The sequence below is a fragment of the Phoxinus phoxinus genome (assembly GCF_949152265.1).
Source record: "Phoxinus phoxinus genome assembly, chromosome: 11".
In the NCBI taxonomy this organism is placed as follows: Eukaryota; Metazoa; Chordata; class Actinopteri; order Cypriniformes; family Leuciscidae; genus Phoxinus; species Phoxinus phoxinus.
The window spans coordinates 36,423,610-36,433,738 of record NC_136886.1 but is presented as its reverse complement, the minus strand read 5'-3'; positions in this window follow the sequence as shown (position 1 = coordinate 36,433,738).

Below are 10,129 nucleotides of genomic sequence, written 5' to 3'. Positions count from 1 at the left end.
TGTTACGTAACACGTTTGAGCTTCTCAAGAACCAATGAGGTTCATTCTCGTGTAACGTAACACGTTTGAGCTTCTCAAGAACCAATGAGGTTCATTCTCGTGTAACGTAACACGTTTGAGCTTCTCAAGAACCAATGAGGATCATTCTCGTGTTACGTAACACGTTTGAGCTTCTCAAGAACCAATGAGGTTCATTCTCGTGTTACGTAACACGTTTGAGCTTCTCAAGAACCAATGAGGTTCATTCTCGTGTTACGTAACACGTTTGAGCTTCTCAAGAACCAATGAGGTTCATTCTCGTGTAACGTAACACGTTTGAGCTTCTCAAGAAGCAATGAGGTTCATTCTCGTGTAACGTAACACGTTTGAGCTTCTCAAGAACCAATGAGGATCATTCTCATGTTAAGTAACACGTTTGAGCTTCTCAAGAACCAATGAGGATCATTCTCATGTTACGTAACACGTTTGAGCTTCTCAAGAACCAATGAGGTTCATTCTCATGTTACGTAACACGTTTGAGCTTCTCAAGAACCAATGAGGATCATTCTCATGTTACGTAACACGTTTGAGCTTCTCAAGAACCAATGAGGATCATTCTCATGTTACGTAACACGTTTGAGCTTCTCAAGAACCAATGAGGTTCATTCTCAAGTTACGTAACACGTTTGAGCTTCTCAAGAACCAATGAGGATCATTCTCGTGTTACGTAACACGTTTGAGCTTCTCAAGAACCAATGAGGATCATTCTCGTGTAACGTAACACGTTTGAGTTTCTCAAGAACCAAATGAAGATCATTCTCATGTTACGTAACACGTTTGAGCTTCTCAAGAACCAATGAGGATCATTCTCGTGTTACGTAACACGTTTGAGCTTCTCAAGAGCCAATGAGGTTCATTCTCGTGTTACGTAACACGTTTGAGCTTCTCAAGAACCAATGAGGTTCATTCTCGTGTAACGTAACACGTTTGAGCTTCTCAAGAACCAATGAGGTTCATTCTCGTGTTACGTAACACGTTTGAGCTTCTCAAGAACCAATGAGGATCATTCTCGTGTAACGTAACACGTTTGAGCTTCTCAAGAACCAATGAGGTTCATTCTCGTGTTACGTAACACGTTTGAGCTTCTCAAGAACCAATGAGGATCATTCTCGTGTTACGTAACACGTTTGAGCTTCTCAGGAACCAATGAGGTTGATTCTCGTGTTACATAACACGTTTGAGCTTCTCAAGAACCAATGAGGTTCATTCTCGTGTAACGTAACACGTTTGAGCTTCTCAAGAACCAATGAGGTTCATTCTCGTGTTACGTAACACGTTTGAGCTTCTCAAGAACCAATGAGGTCCACTCTCGTGTTACGTAACACGTTTGAGCTTCAGCAAGAACCAATGAGGTCTTTCTTGTGTTACGCAGCACATGTGAGCTTCTCAAGAACCAATGAGGTTCATTCTCGTGTTACGTAACACGTTTGAGCTTCTCAAGAACCAATGAGGATCATTCTCGTGTTACGTAACACGTTTGAGCTTCAGCAAGAACCAATGAGGTTCATTCTCATGTTACGTAACACGTTTGAGCTTCTCAAGAACCAATGAGGATCATTCTCGTGTTACGTAACACGTTTGAGCTTCTCAAGAACCAATGAGGATCATTCTCATGTTACGTAACACGTTTGAGCTTCTCAAGAACCAATGAGGTTCATTCTCATGTTACGTAACACGTTTGAGCTTCTCAAGAACCAATGAGGATCATTCTCGTGTTACGTAACACGTTTGAGCTTCTCAAGAACCAATGAGGATCATTCTCGTGTAACGTAACACGTTTGAACTTCTCAAGAACCAATGAGGTTCATTCTCGTGTTACGTAACACGTTTGAGCTTCTCAAGAACCAATGAGGATCATTCTCGTGTAACGTAACACGTTTGAGCTTCTCAAGAACCAATGAGGTTCATTCTCGTGTTACGTAACACGTTTGAGCTTCTCAAGAACCAATGAGGATCATTCTCGTGTTACGTAACACGTTTGAGCTTCTCAGGAACCAATGAGGTTGATTCTTGTGTTATGCAACACATTTGAGCTTCAGCAAGAACCAATGAGGTTCATTCTCGTGTTACGTAACACGTTTGAGCTTCTCAAGAACCAATGAGGTTCATTCTCGTGTAACGTAACACGTTTGAACTTCTCAAGAACCAATGAGGTTCATTCTCGTGTTACGTAACACGTTTGAGCTTCTCAAGAACCAATGAGGATCATTCTCGTGTAACGTAACACGTTTGAGCTTCTCAAGAACCAATGAGGTTCATTCTCGTGTTACAAAACACGTTTGAGCTTCTCAAGAACCAATGAGGATCATTCTCGTGTTACGTAACACGTTTGAGCTTCTCAGGAACCAATGAGGTTGATTCTTGTGTTACGCAACACGTTTGAGCTTCTCAAGAACCAATGAGGTCCATTCTCGTGTTACGCAACACGTTTGAGCTTCAGCAAGAACCAATGAGGTTCATTCTCGGTTACGTAACACGTTCGAGCTTCTCAAGAACCAATGAGGATCATTCTTGTTTTATTTAACACGTTTGAGCTTCAGCAAGAACCAATGAGGATCATTCTCGTGTAACGTAACACGTTTGAGCTTCTCAAGAACCAAATGAGGATCATTCTCATGTTACGTAACACGTTTGAGCTTCTCAAGAGCCAATGAGGTTCATTCTCGTGTTACGTAACACGTTTGAGCTTCTCAAGAACCAATGAGGTTCATTCTCGTGTAACGTAACACGTTTGAGCTTCTCAAGAACCAAAGAGGTTCATTCTCGTGTAACGTAACACGTTTGAGCTTCTCAAGAGCCAATGAGGTTCATTCTCGTGTTACGTAACACGTTTGAGCTTCTCAAGAACCAATGAGGTTCATTCTCGTGTAACGTAACACGTTTGAGCTTCTCAAGAGTCAATGAGGTTCATTCTCGTGTTACGTAACACGTTTGAGCTTCTCAAGAACCAATGAGGTTCATTCTCGTGTAACGTAACACGTTTGAGCTTCTCAAGAACCAAAGAGGTTCATTCTCGTGTTACGTAACACGTTTGAGCTTCTCAAGAACCAATGAGGTTCATTCTCGTGTTACGTAACACGTTTGAGCTTCTCAAGAACCAATGAGGTTCATTCTCGTGTTACGTAACACGTTTGAGCTTCTCAAGAACCAATGAGGTTCATTCTCGTGTAACGTAACACGTTTGAGCTTCTCAAGAACCAATGAGGTTCATTCTCGTGTTACGTAACACGTTTGAGCTTCTCAAGAACCAATGAGGTTCATTCTCGTGTTACGTAACACGTTTGAGCTTCAGCAAGAACCAATGAGGTTCATTCTTGTGTTACGTAACACGTTTGAGCTTCTCAAGAACCAATGAGGTTCATTCTCGTGTTACGTAACACGTTTGAGCTTCAGCAAGAACCAATGATGTTCATTCTCGTGTTACGTAACACGTTTGAGCTTCTCAAAAACCAATGAGGTTCATTCTAGTGTAAGATAACACGTTTGAGCTTCTCAAGAACCAATGAGGATCATTCTCGTGTTACGTAACACGTTTGAGCTTCTCAGGAACAATGAGGTTCATTCTCGTGTTACGTAACACGTTTGAGCTTCTCAAGAACCAATGAGGATCATTCTCGTGTTACGTAACACGTGTGAGCTTCTCAGGAACCAATGAGGATCATTCTCGTGTTACGTAACACGTTTGAGCTTCAGCAAGAACCAATGAGGTTCATTCTCGTGTTACGTAACACGTTTTAGCTTCTCAGGAACCAATGAGGTTCATTCTCGTGTTACATAACACGTTTGAGCTTCTCAAGAACCAATAAGGTCCATTCTCGTGTTACGTAACACGTTTGAGCTTCTCAGGAACCAATGAGGATCATTCTCGTGTAACGTAACACGTTTGAGCTTCTCAAGAACCAATGAGGTCCATTCTCGTGTTACGTAACACGTTTGAGCTTCTCAAGAACCAATGAGGTTCATTCTCGTGTAACGTAACACGTTTGAGCTTCTCAAGAACCAATGAGGTCCATTCTCGTGTTACGTAACACGTTTGAGCTTCAGCAAGAACCAATGAGGTTCATTCTCGTGTAACGTAACACGTTTGAGCTTCTCAAGAACCAATGAGGTTCATTCTCGTGTAACGTAACACGTTTGAGCTTCTCAAGAACCAATGAGGTCCATTCTCGTGTTACGTAACACGTTTGAGCTTCAGCAAGAACCAATGAGGTTCATTCTCGTGTTACGTAACACGTTTGAGCTTCTCAAGAGCCAATGAGGATCATTCTCGTGTTACGTAACACGTTTGAGCTTCTCAAGAGCCAATGAGGATCATTCTCGTGTTACGTAACACGTTTGAGCTTCTCAGGAACCAAAGAGGTCCATTCTCGTGTTACGTAACACGTTTGAGCTTCTCAATAACCAATGAGGTCCATTCTCGTGTAACGTAACACGTTTGAGCTTCTCAAGAACCAATGAGGTTCATTCTCGTGTTATGTAACACGTTTGAGCTTCAGCAAGAACCAATGAGGTTCATTCTCGTGTTACGTAACACGTTTGAGCTTCTCAAGAACCAATGAGGTCCATTCTCGTGTTACGTAACACGTTTGAGCTTCTCAAGAACCAATGAGGTTCATTCTCGTGTTACGTAACACGTTTGAGCTTCTCAAGAACCAATGAGGTTCATTCTCGTGTTACGTAACACGTTTGAGCTTCTCAAGAACCAATGAGGTTCATTCTGGTGTTACGTAACACGTTTGAGCTTCAGCAAGAGCCAATGAGGTTCATTCTTGTGTTACGTAACACGTTTGAGCTTCAGCAAGAGCCAATGAGGTTCATTCTTGTGTTACGTAACACGTTTGAGCTTCAGCAAGAACCAATGAGGTTCATTCTTGTGTTACGTAACACGTTTGAGCTTCAGCAAGAACCAATGAGGTTCATTCTTGTGTTACGTAACACGTTTGAGCTTCTCAAGAACCAATGAGGTTCATTCTCGTGTAAAGTAACACGTTTGAGCTTCTCAAGAACCAATGAGGATAATTCTCGTGTTACGTAACACGTTTGAGCTTCTCAGGAACCAATGAGGATCATTCTCGTGTTACGTAACACGTTTGAGCTTCTCAAGAACCAATGAGGATCATTCTCGTGTTACGTAACACGTTTGAGCTTCTCAAGAACCAATGAGGTTCATTCTTGTGTTACGTAACACGTTTGAGCTTCAGCAAGAACCAATGAGGTTCATTCTTGTGTTACGTAACACGTTTGAGCTTCTCAAGAACCAATGAGGTTCATTCTTGTGTTACGTAACACGTTTGAGCTTCAGCAAGAACCAATGAGGTTCATTCTTGTGTTACGTAACACGTTTGAGCTTCAGCAAGAACCAATGAGGTTCATTCTTGTGTTACGTAACACGTTTGAGCTTCAGCAAGAACCAATGAGGTTCATTCTTGTGTTACGTAACACGTTTGAGCTTCTCAAGAACCAACGAGGGTCATTCTCGTGTAAAGTAACACGTTTGAGCTTCTCAAGAACCAATGAGGATCATTCTCGTGTTACGTAACACGTTTGAGCTTCTCAGGAACCAATGAGGATCATTCTCGTGTTACGTAACACGTTTGAGCTTCAGCAAGAACCAATGAGGTTCATTCTCGTGTTACGTAACACGTTTGAGCTTCTCAGGAACCAATGAGGATCATTCTCGTGTTACGTAACACGTTTGAGCTTCAGCAAGAACCAATGAGGTTCATTCTCGTGTTACGTAACACGTTTGAGCTTCTCAAGATCCAATGAGGTTCATTATTGTGTTACGTAACACGTTTGAGCTTCTCAAGAACCAATGAGGTTCATTCTTGTGTTACGTAACACGTTTGAGCTTCAGTAAGAGCCAATGAGGTTTATTCTCGTGTTACGTAACACGTTTAAGCTTCTCAAGAACCAATGAGGTTCATTCTTGTGTTACGTAATTGCAGCCAATGAGTATTTTGGGGTTCAAACTATCATTTGATTGTCGCCTGTGTGGATGAACTACTAAAAGATGAGGTAGTTTGATTGGATGTCATGTTTTTGACATTTTACGACACTGCCATTTTCCTGTTCTTATATTAGAGGTGGCATTTTGCCTGTTAGAAATTCATCCACTGTTTTAATGTTATTTTAAGGTACGTCGGAATTAAATAAATGGCAAAGAATTCCGTTCGCGTACCCCAGTTTGGGAATTGTGGGCATTATGGCAATCAGGGAAAATTTGTGTTGAAAATGTATGCTTGGTGTGAAATGGCTTTTAAAATCAAGCATTTATATGTCCAGTCATGTGATGTTTGTCTTGTTTACTAGTGTGTTTTCATGGAAATGTGATGTGCAGGTGCAGTGCAGGTGATGCTGTCAGTAATTGAATGTGCGGTTGATGTTGTATTAGCGCATGTTCCTTGTATTTAACGGATTATTTTGGCTGAAGTTTCTCTTATCTCATGAACACATGCTCGGCTGTCAGTCTCACCTGACCCATTTCTCCATGACGACTCGTTACCGTGACATTCCATCACTTAAGAACATTTACATTTCACCTCAAGCAATAAATATTAACTCTGTCTTTTATAAGCAGACTAATAACATTCGTCTCAAGCTTTAGATCAACCTGATGTTCTGAGACCAGTCTAAACCTGAGCCGGTTTCTACACACTCTTAACCTGTACAGAACCACATTTACCAACTCATTTTCTCTGACCTGCAGGAAAACGTGTTTATAAAGAATAGCAGTGAGATGTAGAGCACACACAAACCTGGTGTTTTATGCAGACTTATTAAACAATCGCTGTTGTCAAAGTTGATTTTATTAATCAGTAACAAAATTCAAAGTGTGTGAATAAATAAACACTGAAGGTTGAGACTTTGGCACAACTTTAATTTCACTTAAAATTTTGATGCACCACTTTACAGTTTATCCTTTTAATAGGTCAGGTTTTATTTACAAACGAAGTTGCAAACTGTGTTTGACAAGATATCAAAGATCTCAGTATGAACTTAACCTACCAAATTACTTTCCTTATTTAAGGGGCCATACACCATCATATTATAATGTCCGTCAGATTCTTTTGCAACAAAAGCAGTCATATTTTAATTAATTTTCATGACAAATTCCTGAACAATGACTACACATCCCTAACGTGTGCATGTGGACAATAATATCATGTTTCTGGGTTTTTGCAGTATAGTAGTTACAATAAATGCTCTTTTTGGACAAGCAACAAAGTTTTGAGTTCAGAAAGTTAGTCTGGTTCATAGTACAAATGATAATGATAATGATAATGATAATGATAATGATAATAATAATAATAATAATAATAATAATAATAATAATAACAGCATTTTATCCCAACAGATCAAGAAAAAAATTTATCCTCATTATATCAGCCATTTAATCGTATAGCTCCATACTCTTATATTATGTAAATTATTGAATTTGTCACTATTATTTTTAAGAGAAATGTTGACATTTACATGATGTACAGCTGCGACGGTGCAGTGTTTTCTGCGGTGACGCACACACACTCGTGCCGGTGTGGCCCGGAGCGTCTCAGGGCCCCTGGGGGCCGTGAGGGTTTAATGTTCACCTGCTGATGTTGAACTATTACAGCAGAATCGCAGTCAAACACACATCACTGCGCCTCCACCGAGACACACACACAGAAGAGAGGGAAATTATTTATAGTGCCAGGGAAGAAAAAGACACACACACACTTACACATATTAATGCATTTCAAAGGGAATTTTCACGTTTTGATCTCCAGGCGAAACCAGTAAACACACCGCAACGTGCATTAACCGCTACACGACTGCATGTGGAAGAGGAATTCTAAATATATCAGTGGAAATTTATGTGGAATGACTGAGTTGAACAATCTGCTATTTGGTTTGATTTAGCATGCCTGATGGGCCGCTTCCCACAGTAACCTGATTTCCAGGTCTCCCCGGACTCCTTTAACCGCAGCTTACTGTGAGTTACTGCTCACATCATTCCCGGCAGCTTATAGACATCGCTGATAACCACTGCAACCTGACCCGCCACACGGCCACTGGATCTGCTGGAGGAAAATCTATAACACACATTTGAAGAGGTGAAGACCACGAGTAAATCCAATTCTGTGTGTCGGTACTGAATATACAAAATAAAAAACTTTATGATTTACAGCAATCTCAACGGAAACATGTCCAGATCACATTTCAACCCAAAACCACAAGAAAAAAAAATAAGAAATTACATAAACAGAAATTGCCTCATTTATAACTTTTTACAGACCTTGTTTGACAAAAAAAAAAAAAAAAAAAACTCTTAATGGTCTTAAAATAGCCTTAATTGTCTTTATGCAAATTATAATTTCTCATTTCTTTATAGATTTTGGAGCGAAATGACCTGGACGTGCCGTTTGTGTTCAGAGGTTTTCTTGCTTCAAGTCACCTCAAACTGTTCAGTTAAACTCCCCTGGGCTCTCCAACACACACACACACACACACACACACACACACACACACACACACACACACACACACCCATCTGTGCATATATTTCTTAAACGCATAGTTCATCCATGCACAAGAACTCTTGCCCCCCCCCCCCCATCTCTCTCTCTCTCTCTCTCTCTCTCTCTCTCTCTCTCTCTCTCTCTCTCTCTGTGTGTGTGTGTGTGTGTTTGACACCTGTATGCCTGCTGGCACACACAGACACAGACACAGACACACACACACACACACACACACACACACACACACACACACACACAGATCTGTGGTCTGAGGGCATGAACACACTTTTACACTCTGATGGACAATAGATGAGAAAACACTAAATGAATAAATGAAAAATAAAATGTGAGCGCAGCCGCAGGAACATCCTTTCCTGAGGGTGTGTGTGTGTGTGTGTGTGTGTGTGTGTGTGTGTACCTACTGTAGGGACACGTGGGTCCCGGCTCATTGTGAGGAGCGCTGTGTGTGTGAAAGAATAAAAATGTCTTAAAAAAAAAAAAAAAAAACTTCATGTTATTAATTTGTCGGTTAGGGTTAGGGTTACTCTTACTTTAAAAAAGAATGCTGCTTATAACTATAAAACAAACACAAATTCAAGCCAGGCGAAAGTATAAAGTATAAGCTTCACCGTCTCCAAACGAAGCGCTGGTTTGCTCTCTCTCTCTCGCACATATTAATCAGAATAAATCGGCACGATGGTAAAGGTCGGAAGATCCGCATCTCATTAACTTTTAAAGGAGACACACTAAAACGGTGTGTTTTTCTCGGGCCCCAAAAAATGACAATTTAAACATGCTGTAAAAAAATGATCTGTGGGGTATTTGAGCTAAAACTTCACACACACACACACACACACACACACACACACACTGGGCCATCAGAGACTTATTTTACATCTTGTGAAAAGGCACATAATAGGAGCGCTTTAAAACAAATAAAACCACTTGTTTTGTATGCCGAAGAAGCATATGACTACTTTTTTCCACACAGTGCTACCAGGAATCGATAAGAGAATCGTTAAAGAATTGGATCGATAAGCATAATCGACAGTGGCACTGATATTGATATTACTATGCACTATAGTGAGAAACGTTCAGAGGTTTTCATGTTAACTGTAGAAAACTGTCCTGACTGAAAATTTCCAGTATCTTTTCTAAGTTCAAATCTAAAACACAACACAACGAAATCCGTAATCAAACATGTGAACAATCAATACAGAAAATGTCTTCATTAGCAAAGTACATTGTGCAGTTGTTAGTAATGCTATTATCTAACATCTGATCTACTTAATAAGGTTTGAACAAAAATTTAAAATCTAAGTCGGTTTTGGTTTAATTTTGGTTTAAACACACACACACACACACACACACACACACACACACACACACACACACACACACACACACACACACACACACACACACACACACACACTCCTCATGAGAATCCTCTTCTGCAGGACTGAAATAAATCAGCACATCTGATCTGCGGTGTGTGTTTTATTTGAGTTTGCCGATGACGGGTCATGTGTAGTCAGCACAGTGGTCAGTCTCTTAGCAACCATAGTTCACGGGGGCGGGGCCACGGCTGT